The sequence below is a fragment of the Ixodes scapularis genome, unplaced genomic scaffold, assembly GCF_016920785.2.
Source record: "Ixodes scapularis isolate PalLabHiFi unplaced genomic scaffold, ASM1692078v2 PGA_scaffold0__279_contigs__length_252992795, whole genome shotgun sequence".
Classification (NCBI taxonomy): Eukaryota; Metazoa; Arthropoda; class Arachnida; order Ixodida; family Ixodidae; genus Ixodes; species Ixodes scapularis.
In genome coordinates, this window is record NW_024609835.1 from 95,130,148 (window position 1) to 95,146,167 (window position 16,020).

General features: G+C 49.6%; 1 pseudogene; it reads left to right on the forward strand.

Annotated features, from left to right (window-relative positions):
• Nucleotides 1–10,730: 10,730 nt before the first annotated feature.
• Nucleotides 10,731–12,187, forward strand: LOC121837066 (annotated as a pseudogene).
• Nucleotides 12,188–16,020: the final 3,833 nt, after the last annotated feature.

Sequence of the window (16,020 nt, forward strand, 5' to 3'; positions counted from 1 at the left end):
GAAAGCCTGTAATGGCGAATATTCGCAACTTTCACGACCTATCAAAATGGCCGTAATTTGGATGATCGTCGTAGAATAGCGGTACGAGGCCGGGTCTGCGACGCGTAAGTAATTCTAGTGTTACTATATATGAGCAGTATTAGAGCCTTACGTTATTTGTTCACGCCAGGAAGGTGTAGGCAAGCCCATTTATAATGAGGCCAATCATCCAGGAGCTGGGGTTCGCGATTCTCACAACGCGGTACCACCATCGCTGAAAGTTGCGAATTAAAAGTTTTTTTCATTTTCTTATTAACCAAGAAGTAATCCGACTTAAATAGCTAAAATGGTAGCTAACATGGCGCAGTCAACAACTACAACCACCCCAACGTTTACGACAAACTCCTCAACAAAATCAAGGATACCAAAACGCAACTCCAAACGCTTCTCAGAACTTTGAACCTCGGCAACGGTCAAGGCAATGATCCCCGAGAAGAGGAGAGGAACGCGTCGATCAACGCAGGCCCGAAGTGACGCAAACGTCAAATCGTTCCGTCTCCGAGCACGTCAACGACAATGAAGTACAACCCCTCGCACCAGACAACATCCTTGGCGTCATCGCCGAAGCGCAACGTCAACTCGCTGAAGACCTGATCGAAAACTCAAGACCTCTTCAGGAGCACTCAACGGGTGACACGACCGCAGCCATACAAACATTCCAAGGTAATCAGCGAGGAAGGTTGAAAGAATGGCTAGAGAAATCGAGTGTGTTGCGTCTCTGGCGCACTGGACGCCGTCACTTACAATAGTCAACACTATTAATTACCTTCGTGGAGCAGCGCGTGACTGGCATAAATTGTACAGAACTCGAATCGGCTATTGGGACGCATATAAGCACGCCATAGCCGAAAGTTTCAAACGAAAAATGTCGCTCCAGGAGTTGCTAGATTATCAAAACCAGCGCCAGCACCGACCAAACGAAACGCTTGTGCAGTACATGTACGCGAAAAATGCTATGCTTCAGAAGGTCCCGCAGAAACTCGAACCCGAAGAGCGTATTTCCTTAATCCTCAGTGGAATTCAGGACGACAAATGGGCTACGCCTCTGGACGCCCAGAACTGTGCGTCCGTGCTCGAGCTGATCGATCGAGCGATGAATCTCGATACCGGCAAAAGTTGGAGGTTCAATCCCCCATCAAACCGAAGCAGCTGTCAAACTACAAACCGTTTGTGCAACGTCAGCAGAGCCAGTGGTCTACACAGCGACCATCGCTGTAAACCAAGAGTCCAAAAGATCGCAAATGCTTTCACTGCTCCGGTTTCGTGAGATATGTCCGGTTTCGGACATATCTCACAGGATTGCCCACAACCCAAGAGTACGGCAGCAGCTCGAGCTGGAGATAGAAGAACCAAGAAGCAGAAAGAGTACCATAGTCACCACGAAAGAAATGCCTACTGTTTCCTGCGGACACGGGGGACACACTTTCAATCGACACAGCCTACACGAACGAAGGCAGCCAACTCAAAGCCTACATTGACACTGGTGCGAACATCTCAATTGTTGATCCTAAGGTTCTTCCACCCAACCAAGAGAAAACAGCCGGCGGTTGTTAATGACCTGGTCACAGTACTGGAAAGACAGGTCGAACCTGAGTGGACGACTAAACTATCAATCGACGTCGGCCAGTTGACCACCTGCCTCCCCGAGGTGATGGTTCTACCACTTCCTTCTACAATGGACATACCTCTGGAATCAGACCGGAGACAGTTTGCTAACGTCGATGTAAGATTTCACGTGTCGAACGACATAACTCTCGTGAAACTTCCGGCACTCGACGGGACTCAAAGAGACGAGACCACCACAACCACCACGGAACAACAAACGCCTCAAAGAACAGGAGAGGCACTGATTTTAACATATGAAACGGAAGCAGAACGAAACAACGATATTGATGTTGCGATGTTTGTCTCCTTTCAACCGTCAAGGTCAAGTCCAGACGTGGACCTTGAGCAAAAGATCAATGCGGCAGTTGACCTCATGACACAAATGAATCATCAGAAAAGCGTGAAAGGCGGCACAAAATACTAAAGACGCATCACACAGCCTTGGCCACAAAAGAGCAACGGCTTGGCATGGGCCCACACGTGGAACATTCAATTGAGCTGCGAGACTCAATCCCGGTAGCCTCGCGTCCTTACCGATTCACCTACGGAGACGGCGAATTGATGATAGAGAACATCGATGAATACCTGGAACAAGGAGGAATCAAACAAGATCAAAGCGAGTACGCAACACCAACCCTCATAATAGACCAGCCGAACCACCCAACTACTTCAAGACGAACGGTCCACAGCTTTACATACCTAGCACACAAAGCAACAGCAAACCGTCGTTTTAAAAAAACGACGGTTTTTTCTAAAAAAAAAAGGGTATCACCTTACACACTTTTGTCCCATATAATACACCCCAAAACTTCATTTCGACGTACAGCGCCCTATAGTCGAACAGACGGGCCCAAATTTTGCGAGGGGCTTGATAACGGTGCGATATAACTTATTAAATTGCTAAAGTACGTATCAAAAACCAAAGAAAGAAAGCCCCTGGTAAAATTTGGGGCCGTTTGTTCGATTATAGGGCGCTGTACGTCGAATTGAAATTTTGGGGTGTATTATATGGGACAAAGGGTGTAATCATACACCCTTTCTTCTGAGAGTGCATCGAGCGTTCTAACTGTGACTTCAAAATTTGTCATCGTCCAGACAGGATCAACAAAGCGGACGCCCCCTCTTGACTTGACGATCTGGACAGAGATCCGGTGTCTCTCAACCCTCAGTGGGAAGGCGAGCAGTGGCAACTTCATTTGCATTTTACTAAAGACAGACAATAGTTGCTTACGCGAACACCAAAAAAAACAGATGGAAACTGCCAACGTCTACAACAACTGGCGCACAAAGGCAACACAGAGTTTGCACAGAAACACGGCATCCTAGTGAAATTAAGTACACACAGAAATGGCCTCAAGGTAGTGGTACCTGCTCTGCCAGGGGACACCGCACTGCATATGTGCCACGACAAAACTGGACATATGGATGCACAGCGCACGCTAAACCAGATTGAGAGAAGGTACTGGTGGCCTTGCATGTCGCGCCACGTGAAAGCGTATCTGCAGTCTTGCCACACATGTCGAAGAGTCAACTGTAGCACCACAGTAGCAGAAGGGTCTTTGTAACCAAGAAACATCGCGGATGTACCCAACACGGTGATTTTGCTCGATCACTCCAGACGTTTGGAAGAATGCGATGGCTACTAACATGTACTTGAGTGTACTGACCACGCTACACGTTACGTCGACGCAGTTGCAGTGCTTTCAACGGCTTCGATGTTCTACCTCGACTTCTTGATGAACCGGTGGGTACCAAGATTCGGTGTCCCCAAGACGATAGTGACCGATCAAGCGAACGGTTATGTCAGCAAGAGGACAGCTGCAGTACATTGACGCTTCGGTATCACACATGTAACGACTCCGCCGGACTGGCCGCAGGCTAACGGACTAGTGGAACCGGCCGTGGGAGTGCTAAAGAATGTGCTTCTAAAGATCACTGAACCACACTCTGACAGGAGCAAGATGCTTCCCGAAGCAGTCTTTGCGATTAACGTCGCTAGGCAGAAATCGGCTTAACACATTTCGTTCTAGCTGATGCACCGGTATGATCCACGTCTACCTGGACAGCTGTGTCTGTCCGACGTCGAGGAAGAGCTAAACGAGGCATCGAGGCTCTCAGAACTTGCAAAGAAACGAGACAGACCGAGAGAATACCTTGAAGGAAGTCAGGCATCAGCCAAGCAGCACTACGACTCCGAGCGCAGGAAGCAAAACTTCCAGATAGGTGATACGGTGTACTGCACATTGGGATCTTGTTCATCGACTCTCGAACCATTCTTTTATGGTCCATATAGTGTATCACTGGGTTTTGGACAAAATACCGTCAAAATTGTGCGCATTGACCAGAGCGGCAACCGACGGAATGATGGAGTAGTAAACGTCGAACAGCCGCGTAGACGCACTACACGAGACATTAGTGGCCCCGAGTTGGCCGACGTTACCCTTGGGTTGCAACTACAGCAGAACCTCGATTTTAACTTCGAGACAGAGGCATCCGAGCCGCTTCAAAATCTTGGTTCCGTCTGTGAGACAGAAGACCCTGAGCAGAATCAGCCAACCCCAGACCACGACTTGGAAGAAATCGAGCCAATTCGTGACGCCGATTCCGGAAGCCCAACCAGAGATACCGAAGCCACCGATGTATTACCCATACGTCCGTTAAAAACTCGGCGAACCCCAGTTAATTTGAAGTACTTCGAGATCTGAGGTCAGATCCAGGTTATTTTAGGGCGTGTGAGTGAGTGTCTGATCTCTCATGCGGAAAAGCAGCAGGATAGTGAAATAAGAAAAAAGAAAGCTCGAAAACGTGAAGATGGCCCCGAAAGCATGTAAAGGCGAGTATTAAACTTTATGTTCGCTTTCTTATTAAAGGGCAACTCCGGCCAAAACTCAAAATGAAATAAATTACTGGTATCGCTGTAGTGACACATAATACGAACCCAGCCGAAATATTACGTCCGTAAGACGCCGCATTCTCAACTAATGCCGATAATAAAAATGAGACCCGCCGCGAGCCGCTGCTCCTTAGCGGACGGCCACCGGGTTGCCGATCGCTAAAGCAACATTGGGCGGTGACGTCAGTATCGTTCTCTTTTTTTCCTCCGGTCCAGGCATTGCGCGGAGTGCGCTTCTTTGAGCCGCTACCACCACTACTTCGGCTTGTGATTGGCGTGTTTAACCGTTGCTTTTGTCTGTAGCCCGTGTAGCTTCGGTACAGTCTTTTGTTTATTTTCTTGTGAGGACTCCAGGACTCGCTTTAGCGAGCAACTTGGTGCGCCCAAGGCTGCCGAGCTGTTCCTCGAAAGAAGCCGAGTACAACATGTAGCGCTGTGGGCTGCTCAAAAAACCCGCTGTGCAACACGGAGGTGCTTTTTCACAAGTTTCAACGGACCGGAAATTAAAGATGGTGTGGATGAACGCTGTTCGACGAGTGGACTTTGGACTTCTACTTTTACGCGCCCGATGAAAAAAAAAAAAAAAAAAGACGTGTAGAGCCCAGCACACGTGTGTTCGGGCGCCGCGGCCCGCGCCGGAGAGCCTCAAAGCTTCGTGTCTGGGACTGGCCCGCAGCGCGAAAGCGAGAGGGCCCCCAGTACTGTACGTCACTGGCAGCGTGGCGTAGAGCAATGCCGGTCCATCCACGGAACCCCGATGCAATTTAGGCCTAGCGACGAGTACGGAAGACCGCACACACGGCTACAGACGCCGAGTACGGCACGGAACGAGTTCACTCGTTTTCCAGTCGCTAGCTTTTGGGTATACAAGCGACGAGTACAGCATAGCGCACGCTCGGCGGCGGCCGCCGAGTACCGCAGCGTTCAAGTTCCCGGGTTTTCCAGTCGCTAGGTTTTGGGTATACGCACTAACTCTTGCTACATATGCTGGATAACTACCACGTATACAGAATTAAAACAAAATCAGCATACCTCCTATCCTTAGACGGCTAGCGCAACAGAGGTAGGTGCCGCTCGGCTTGGGTAGTCGTTGAACGGGAACGATCCTGACGTCAAGTTCACGTAGCGGCTGATTTCCAGTGTTGCCGGGGCCTCGAGCGGCTAGTTTTGGTTTTGTTGGCCACGCCCTAAACAAAACCTTGAGACGTCGATATCTTTAAAACTACGTACAATAACGAGAAAAAAATTACACCTTGCAATTCAGGGGCGCTGACTGCACTAAAAACAGTCATAATCCCAAAATCGAAAGTATGGACCGGAGTTGCCCTTTAATCAAAAAAATTAAAGCCGTTTACAATTCCCTGTAACGCCGTTGAGAGCGCAGCTCTTGAGGAGGAAGATGGAAGCGTACTGAGAGATAGTTGACTCCTTGAGGTCGCGTGACCTCAAGGGGGTCACGTGACTTTAGGGGGTCACGTGACCTGGTGGGGGTGACCTCCTGAGGTCACGTGACCTTAAGGGGTCACATTACCTTAAGGGGGTCACGTGACCTCAGGGGGTCACGTGACCTAAGGGGGGTCCCGTGACCTGGGGGGGTCACGTGACCTCGCGGTTACGCCGACGCCGACGGCGACGCCGACGCCGCTCGAGCCGGGAACGGGCCCCTAAGAGCTGCGCTCTAAAAGAAGTTATGCGACTTATATAGCTAAAACAATAGCTAACAGTACCGGCATGCAGTCGTGTATCACTACTGCTTGGTGTACGCTAAAGACCCCAGGCTAGCGTTTGTATTGCATTGATTCAATTTCTCAGCTACATCTGAGAGGCCACACTCTAAAAAAGCCAGTACGTCTACTTTCCCGTATAACAATCGGAGAGCCAATTACCGCAACTTAAAGAGGTAGCTCAGCGAATGACGGTGGCAAAACATATGTTTAAATATAAAAACACACTCTGAGTTGTGACATCAAGCATTGCAAAACGTCACGCTTGCATTGCCTAATGTCACAACTCAGACTTAACATATGTTTCGCCATCGTCATTCGCTGAGCTGCCTCCTCAAGTTACGGTGACTGGCTCTCCGAGTGTTGTGCGGGAAAGTAGACGCACTGGCTTTTTTTAGAGTGCAGACACCCATTTAGACTAACTTCCGGCTATATAGACATGCAAGGGACAAAATTGATCTCGGCCGTGCCTTGTCTGAAGAGAACGGCACGTGCCGCACGCCATTTGCTTGGCACAGAAATCCGTGGCTTTGAAGCCAAATCAACCGATGCCTGTACATTCACTCTTGAGCACCTAAATGTGTTTCTTCCACCGTGGGTACAATAAGTAGCGAGGGAATGCGGGACCACCGCTAGTAGAATCAACCGGAGCGGTCGGTTTGGGAGGGACCCGATACTTGAGCGCCATCAATCCCCGTGCGAGTGAAGCGCTCGGCGCGGCGAACATAATGCGGTCGCCGCATCGGACAGAGGGCTATCACCTAAATGTTTCTTCCACCGTGGCCCAAGCCCACCCGGAGCACTCGACCTGCATGTTCAGCTTCGAGTAACTGGTTTGTTCCGGAAAAAGTCAGCGTCATCTATACGGGTGAGTCTCCCTTAAACCAGTTGGACCAAGGTCATCGTACTGAAACTGTTCCTCGTCAACAAAAGCGTGTTCGCACTGTGTATGCGGTCAACTTACCAATCATGCCCATCTCCACGGATATCTTAAAATGATAATGTTCTTCTTGTGTATTTCAGGGCAAAAAAAAATATTTTTCAATACCTCCAAGCAGCGACATGCATGTGGTGGCAGTACGAAGATGTACGTTCTTTTCGCCGGTGCATGAACAACAAAATATTGTTACACAAGAAATGTCTCTATAAAGCTGCCTCTCACGAGCAAATTTAAATTGACTCACCAAGAATAGAGAGGTGAAGGATTAATCACTCATTTTATGAACCGAAATAGCACCCATATGGCAGGTTGGCAATATTTTTCCTGGACCCATGTGAGAATCGGCCCCGCCATCACCGTGAGTGGACGCGGGAACAGGACCGAGCTTCATTTTCTTTCCAGTGCGTGTGGCGTTTGCACGTGTGCCCCTGTATGTGGGTGAACTGGCGACGCTCGTGCGAGCTGGGGCAGGGGACTCTTTGAGAAGAGAAGAAGACAAGGACAGCACGTGCTGTAACCTTTTGCAAGCCATTCGAAAATTAGCTTCACTTGTAAATAGACGTGTTTTTTTTCTTTCCCCTATCCGCGGAGTCCTGTCTGGTTTATTCTTCCGTCAGCGACCATCAGCTGCCTCCGTCGTCGGGTCCCGGCGCAATCTCGAAGAAAGAACATCTTTACTGGTGCAGTCGACAGGATTGCGTCAGCGGACCCCGGCGGCGTGATCTTCACAACGGAATCGGCTGACAGCGACTTGACGCGGCGCTGGTGGAGCCTTCTACAGAGAAGACTGGACCACCGAGCTCCTTGGAGATTGGACCACCGAGCTACTTCGTGGTGACAGAGCTACCTCGGACCTGATGACGTCCCACTCCAGCGAGGAACGCCTGAGTCTGCAGCTCGGACATCATTTTCGTGCCTGACTATTCTGAGCAGTGGGCTGCGTCTGTGATCCAGCGGCAGTCGTTGACCTTACGGTAAGGTGATTCTTTGACGTGTGCCCGCCATGGATACAGACAGTGCAGAGCGGCGGATGCCGGTTCTAATGCCCGAGCAGAATAGGGGTCGGAATAGGGATGTTGACGGGCCAGGTGAATCGTCACCTTCGAGTGGATTAGGGGCAAACTCGCAGACACAAGGGGAGGGGAACGGAGGATTCCGATCAGACAGCTTAATTGAAAAGGAGATAGAACTAGTGAGGGAGAAAGAACGGCTAATATGTCTCGAGCTAGAGCTAGAACATCTATGCTCAGGGAACCGAACGCGAGCCAGTGAAGGCGGCATGGAGTTCAACCTCCGAGATGAAGTTTTAAGCTTTTCAAGATTGATGAAAGGAGTACTGACTTCTATGCCGTCGTCCGAAATATTAGTGCCGAGCTGGTTTGACGGCGTAGAACACGTCTTCGAGACGTATGAAGTCCCTGAGCGGCTGAGAGGATCCCTGGTGCGACCCTATTTCACGGAGCGCATGCGTGCTCTGGTGAATAGGCTGCCCGTGGGGGAGGCAAGTGAATATAAGGCAGTCAAAGAGCGTGTTCTATTAGAGCTCCGATTGTCGCCGGCAGAGTACAGGAGGCTCTTCCTTAAAGCCACCAGGATGGAAAGAGAATCCTGGACTCAGTTTGCGACACGGGTTGAGAGCTGCTTCGAATATTATGCTAGAAGCCGCGGGATTGAATCTCTTGAGGACTTAATTGCACTGATGGTGTCCGATCGCATCAGGGACTCCATGCCCGCCGACATGCAGGCATATGTAACCCTCAACGAGGTGGGTGATCGGTTGAAACCCTTGGAGGTGGCGGTACTGGCTGACCGTTTCGACGAGGGTGAGCGATGTAAAAAGCGAGATCACCCGTCAGGCTCTAAGAGCCGCGCATACGACGCAACAAGGGCCACTTCTCTCGAGGAGAAACACGAAAACCCAAGGCAGGGCATTAAACCTGACAATTCCCGGGTGAAGTGTTTCAACTGCAAGGGAATGGGACACTTTTCTCGTGACTGTCAACGGAAGAAGGCAGATGGAGAAGGAAATAACTCCGTGGTGGGTAAGATCTCAACAAATTTAACATTATTTCATTTCATTTCATTTATTATTCCCTCAGGGCCCGAAGGCATTACAGAGGGGAGTGGGCGGTCGACAGATAAAAATAACATAGTTGAACGAGGCAAAAATACAAAAAAAACACACACACACACACACAGCAAAAACACGCGCTACGCATCATCTGTTAAAAAGTTGGTAATAGCATTTTTAAAATAAACAGTGTTAGTTATTGAGACTATATGTGCGGGAAGGCGATTCCAATCAATGGAGGTTTGGGGTAGAAAAGAAGCATTAAAAGTGGATGTGCTACAATGGGGAATCCCTACCTTTAGGTCATGGTCTACACGTGATGATATGTACGATGGTTCTAAAAACAATGCTTGACGGAGAGCGGGGTTAGAGTAATAAATCTTGTGAAATAAACATAGACGAGATATTTTTCTTCGGAGAGAGAGATCAGGTAAGGAGAGGGACGATTTCATGGAAGTTACACTGGCTGTACGATGATAGTTCGAGAGTATGAAACGGGCAGAACGATTCTGAATAGATTCGACAGCTGATGCAAGAGTGATACCGGGGCTCCAGATAGAAGCTGCATATTCCAGTTTAGGACGAACTAGGGTTTTATAGAGGAGAAGTTTTAACGAAAGAGGAGCCAGCGAAAAGTTACATTTGAGATAGCCCAAAAGCCTATTTGCGTTGTTAGTGACATATTGGACGTGGATATTCCAGGAGAGGTCGTTGGTTATGTGAATGCCGAGATATTTATAGGAGGACACAGAAACTAAAGTAGAATTGTTAATAGAGTAGGAAGGACAAGTGTTGTTATGACGAGATACTCTCATAGATGTACATTTAGTGATGTTAAGCTCCATGAGCGATTCCTTGCACCATTTGCAGATGTTGTTAATATCAACCTGAAGGGCGGAAATGTCAGAGTCGTTAACTATCTCTTTATAAATTACACAATCGTCAGCGAATAAACTAATAGAGGAAGAAACATGCACAGGAAGGTCATTGATATAAATAAGATTGAATTGAATTGAATATTGATAAGAATAAGATAAATTGATAAAATATCTCAGCAGAGTATCTCCCAGGACATAAATGTCAATCAGAACGGTACGCGCGCTGAGTTGCAGAGAGTGGCGGTGAAATGCGGCCCGAGGATGGTGCAGGCGATTATCGATTCCGGAGCAGAGATTAGCGTAGTGCGTGATGGGGTGGCGCCGGAAATGAAGGGGTCGTCCGGAAGAGTGACGCTGACTGGGGCGTTCGGGAACAGCGTGAGCGCCGTCCTGCGCCCTATACCGATGACTCTTCCCACAAGCTACGTTGACTACGTCCCTCGAGAAGTGCCGCTCTTGTGCGCCGTCACTGAACAATTGGTTAACGGCGTAGACATGCTGTTGACGCCCGATGATTACGACAGCCTAAAATTGGCTTGCGGGAGGGTTGACTTCGAACCGATGGTTTGTGAAGGTGAAGATGCGCTTACTCACGAAGGTGGTGAGGTCGCAGACGACCACGGCAGCGCTCAGCTTCGGGTTCTACAAGAACGACTTGCCCGAGGACAAGGTGCGCGTGGGGGCCTTCGTGGACATGGCCCACTCGATGCTTCATGTGGCGCTGGTTGCCTTCAACAAGGATCGGCTCAAGATGCTGGCCATCACCTTCGATGGAGTAGGGGGCCGCGATTCCGACATGATGCTGGTGCGCTACTTTGTACAGGAGTTCAAGGAGCGCTACAAGCTGGACGTCGTCACCAACCGGTGCGCCCTTATGCGCCTCATCACCGAGTGCGAGAAGCTCAAGAAGCAGATGTGTGCCAACCCGCACGACTTGCCGCTCAACGTCGAGTGCTTCAAGAACGACCGGTACGTTGCGGGCAAGATGAAGCGGGACATCTTCAAGGCCGTGTCCACCGAGCTGCTAGCGCGTGCCGAGCGCACCATGGCGTGGGCGCCGACGGTGGCCGGGCTGTGGCCTACGGACGTGGAGTCGGTGGAGTGGGTCGGGGGCGGCACCCGGGTGCCGGCGGTCAAGCAGCTGGTCCGCAAGGTGTTCCAACGGGAGCCTTCGACGACACTGCACCAGGACGAGGCGGTGGCCCGGGTCGGTTCCCTGCAGCGTGCCATGCTGTCACCCATCTTCAAGGTGCAGGACTTTGCGGTGGTGGATGCCCAGCCCTACCCCATGGAGCTGTGATACGACACGGGCAAGGTGTTCCCCTGCTGGCACCAGCTGCCCTTCATCAAGATGCTCACCTTCTCCCGGAGCAAGCCCTTCAGCCTCGAGGCCAGGTACCCGCAGGAGGCGGTGGTGCCCCACCCAGACCTGCAGCTGGGCAGCTTTACGGGGAACAAGGTTGTCTCCGCGGCCGAGGCCGGGGCATCCAAGATCAAGGTGAAAGTGCGTCTCAACCTGCGCGGCACTGTCTCGGTGGTGTTCGCCTCGACCATGGACCGCAAACCCGACGGTCGACAGGCAAGTGCTGGGCGTGCAAACGGCGACCTAGCGGTGGCGGGGGCGACGAGTGGCGAAAAGGCACCCCCTACCGAGCGAGGAGACCCCGACAAAGTGGCCGAGGGCGAGCCCGTCAAGAAAGAGGACCGGCCCAGCCCAAAAGAGAAGCAGGCCAAGGCCACGGAGCTTCCGGTGGAGGTCCGGGTGCCGCAGCTGAGCGCCTTCGAGATGGACCAGCTTGTGGAGCGCGAGGTCCAAATGGTCCACACGGACCGCATAGAGGAGTGGGTGGACGCCCAGAACGCGGTGGAAGAGTACGTATAAAAAGAGTGGGCCCACCTGTCGGACCGCTACCAGCCGTTCGTGGTGCCCTCCAAAAAGGAGGCCTCCCTGAGGGCCCTCGACGACACCCGTGGCTGTACGCCGACGGCGAGGAGGTTATCCAAGGGCGTGGTAGAACGTGCTGTGGGACAGTGTAAGAGCGTCTTTTGGAAGATTTCAATGACTCAACTAGATGTCTTAAAGCTCATCGCGAGAAGGGACAACGAAAAGACTTCTGTTCCTATTTTTTTTCTTAGTCTCGTACCTGTACCTTATGCAGGTAACATACCCTTTATTATTTTTTAAGTACCTGTTTTGAGTATGAGTATATTATGAGTGCAGACACAAGTCCGGTCATGATAGAATTAGAGCCTTGGCGGGCACAGTAAGAATCGCTTTACTAGCGTGTGATTTTCATATTGGTGTAAATTTCTTTTATAGTTTGGATTCTCACGGGTTGAGTCCCAAACTCTGTGTAAGGAGTGTCTAATATGCGTACGCGTTTGAGTTTAGTTGGTATATATTATTTTTGACGTTTCGGGTCTAAAAAATATACTTAGTCGGGAGGTGTGAGAATCGGCCCCGCCATCACCGTGAGTGGACGCGGGAACAGGACCGAGCTTCATTTTCTTTCCAGTGCGTGTGGCGTTTGCACGTGTGCCCCTGTATGTGGGTGAACTGGCGACGCTCGTGCGAGCTGGGGCAGGGGACGCTTTGAGAAGAGAAGAAGACAAGGACAGCACGTGCTGTAACCTTTTGCAAGACATTCGAAAATTAGCTTCACTTGTAAATAGACGTGTTTTTTTTCTTTCCCCTATCCGCGGAGTCCTGTCTGGTTTATTCTTCCGTCAGCGACCATCAGCTGCCTCCGTCGTCGGGTCCCGGCGCAATCTGGAAGAAAGAACATCTTTACTACCCAGTCAAAGGGCTCCCTCCGGTTTCACTTGCAGTGTTCGTGCGTATGGCACAGACGGAATGACTCGCTCTAGCAAGCGAGTCATTCCGTCTATTTTGCACAATTTTTAATTGTATTGTATTTATACGTATATGTTTACACTGTCGGAAGTTTGCCCTGCTCAACGGGCGACTTGTCTCTCAATGTATGTGAAACATGTAGCCAGCGCGGCACAACCGTACTGCTCTGGCTTTTTGTACATAAAACTTAACACTTATAGTTTTAAAGTAAGCGTGGGTGCTTCGACGATGTTCTCTGTGTCTGCCATCAAATTTAGTGTTCTCAAGTGGAAGTAAATCTAAGAATCATTAATTTTTATAGGCTCATAACTTCTTACTACCTTCGCTACAAAACCAATATCGTACATGGAACTGCAAATCTGGAGTATAATTTATCCGTCTGTATATTTACAGTAATTATATATTTGTTATTGCAAATAAAAATAAAATATTAGTGCAACGCTTAAAATAATCGTTCACCATTTGGCGGTCAAGGCTTTTTTTTTCGAACTATTTTTTTCTGGTCTGGTTTTGTTTTTATGAGAATATAAAGGGGGAGTACAATGCACATTTTCCCCCTTAATTATTGGGCGGGAGCTCGTAAATTGCATGCAAGGTGTACGGTTTACAAGCCTGAAATGATAAAATTGAAGGCAAAAAGTTGTTACCTTTTTTTCTACGGATTCATTTTCACGCTGCCGCCTCCGCACCAAAATTCAGTTCCATTCTGAGAAGCGTGAAAGCCTGAGTCAGGATAGACCCTTTCCGAAATTCAGTGCCATCTGGTGATTCGTAAAGCAGTTAAGGTTTTGCCATATCAATGGCGGAAATGAACACGTATCGGCACCGTCACTTTTGCAAGTCAACGGCACGCGAGGAATCGTTCAGTGTGAGTTCCTTCCCGATAACTTTCAATTCGATGGTGACCAAGAAGCATGCGTTCAGAACAAAGCTCCAGCCAACTCAGATGCCTCAAGAAAATTGTATACGCCAAAGTGCTTTAAAGCCGATTGTGTGCTGCCCACAGATTGACTGAATATGAATTATTAGAAATAAACGCTTACGTAGCTCTTGTGTTCCATTCCTATGTCGCGTCGTACTGACCCCCGAATGTACAGGCACTTATCATCCGCTTAGGAGCTTCTTCAACGTCTTCCTTTATCAGTCACTAGAAAGCCGCCATTGGTATGGCACAGCTACCGTTCCACAGATGATGACAGTGATCAAAGTGGCCAGACTGAATTTCGGAAAGGGTCTATTGCTTGAGCTCCAATTGCAACAACCACCTGAGGAGTCGACATGCGAAACGACCATCTCTCGTGTTTCATGTGCGCAGAGTGTCAAATTTCGAAACTAAATATTAAAGGCAAAGCGAAGCAGGCGTAGGATATAAAGTTTATAGTTCGTCAAAGACACAACAAACAGCAAAATATCCCCCGGTGCGCGCGGTTTCGCGTTTAAGTTTGCACTTCCAGATGCCTAATCGCCGCCGCACAAGTATGGCGGCTACCGGCAAAGGGAGGATGCTAACTTGTTCCCACAGACTTAAAAAGAAAGGCGCGCGAAACCTTGCATCGGCGATGAAATGGTGACACTCTTGATGTCAGTCTCACCTACTACGTAGTCTAGAACACCCTACACGGGAACAAGTGAAACGTTACAAGGTTCGAGTAGAACGTTATAGAACACACAAAAAATATATAACGAACTAGGCTGGTGGGGTTAAAACTCCGTGTCTAGTGCCACTAAATAAGCTGCGCTTCAGAGTAATGACACTTGCCCATACTGTGACTTAAAATCATGGTTGCGAGTTATCTGAAGCTTTATCTGAAATCGCAGTAAACGCTTTTCCGTTCTCCACATATCTTTAAGCAGTCCATGATAGAAAAAAGCAATATTACATGAGCTTCCTGACACCGAAACAAATGCTGAAAAGTCTCACTTTTGAATCATGACGATCCGCAGTTGCGTATTTTGTGCACAAGCACCAAAATGGCGGTGCCGCCAACAATGTCGGGGAACAGAGTGCCGATACCCCAAGCGCAGCTCATTTAGTGGCTCTCCCCATGCCTTCACGTGAAACCCCATCCGCGATGGAACTCGGCCATGCACGTCGCTTATTCTTTCTTTTTTATTGCATTGGACGTGGGACACTGTCAGCCACTTTTGTTTTTTGTTTGGTTTGGTTCAGTGCCCTCATGCACACCATACAATGAACCACGATGTTTTTCTTTGTTTGTTTTTTATTTGCAGAAAGATTCAAACACTCGCATTTGGAGGAGAGCTTAAAAAAAATGAAAGCCGCTTACAGCTCCCTGTAACACCGAATTAGAGCGCAGCGCTTGAGGAGGAGGAGGGAAGGGCACTGGGGGGGGGGGGGGTTAAACTAACCAGTGGGGGGTCACGTGACCTTGGGGGTCACGTGACCCCCAGTGCCGATGATGTCATCACTGACGTCACTGATGACGTCATTAGTGACGTCACTGATGACTTCACCAGTGATGATGACGATGACGATGCGAATGTCGGTGACGTCATCAGTGACGTCGCTGATGACGCCATCAGTGATGATGACGTCATCAGCGAGTGATGAGTGATGATGACGATGCGGATGCCGGTGACGACATCAGTGACGTCACTGATGATGTCATCAGTGATGATGACGATGACGATGCGGATGTCGGTAACGTCATCAGTGATGATGACGATGACGATGCGGATGCCGGTGACGTCATCAATGATGATGACGATGTGGATGCCGGTGACGTCATCAGTGATGATGACGATGACGATGTGGATGCCGGTGACGTCATCAGTGATGATGACGATGACGATGCGGATGCCGGTGACGTCATCAGTGATGATGACGATGTGGATGCCGGTGACGTCATCAGTGATGATGACGATGACGATGTGGATGCCGGTGACGTCATCAGTGATGATGACGATGATGATGTGGATGCCGGTGACGTCATCAGTGATGATGACGATGACGATGTGGATGCCGGTGACGTCATCAGTGATGATGACGATGACG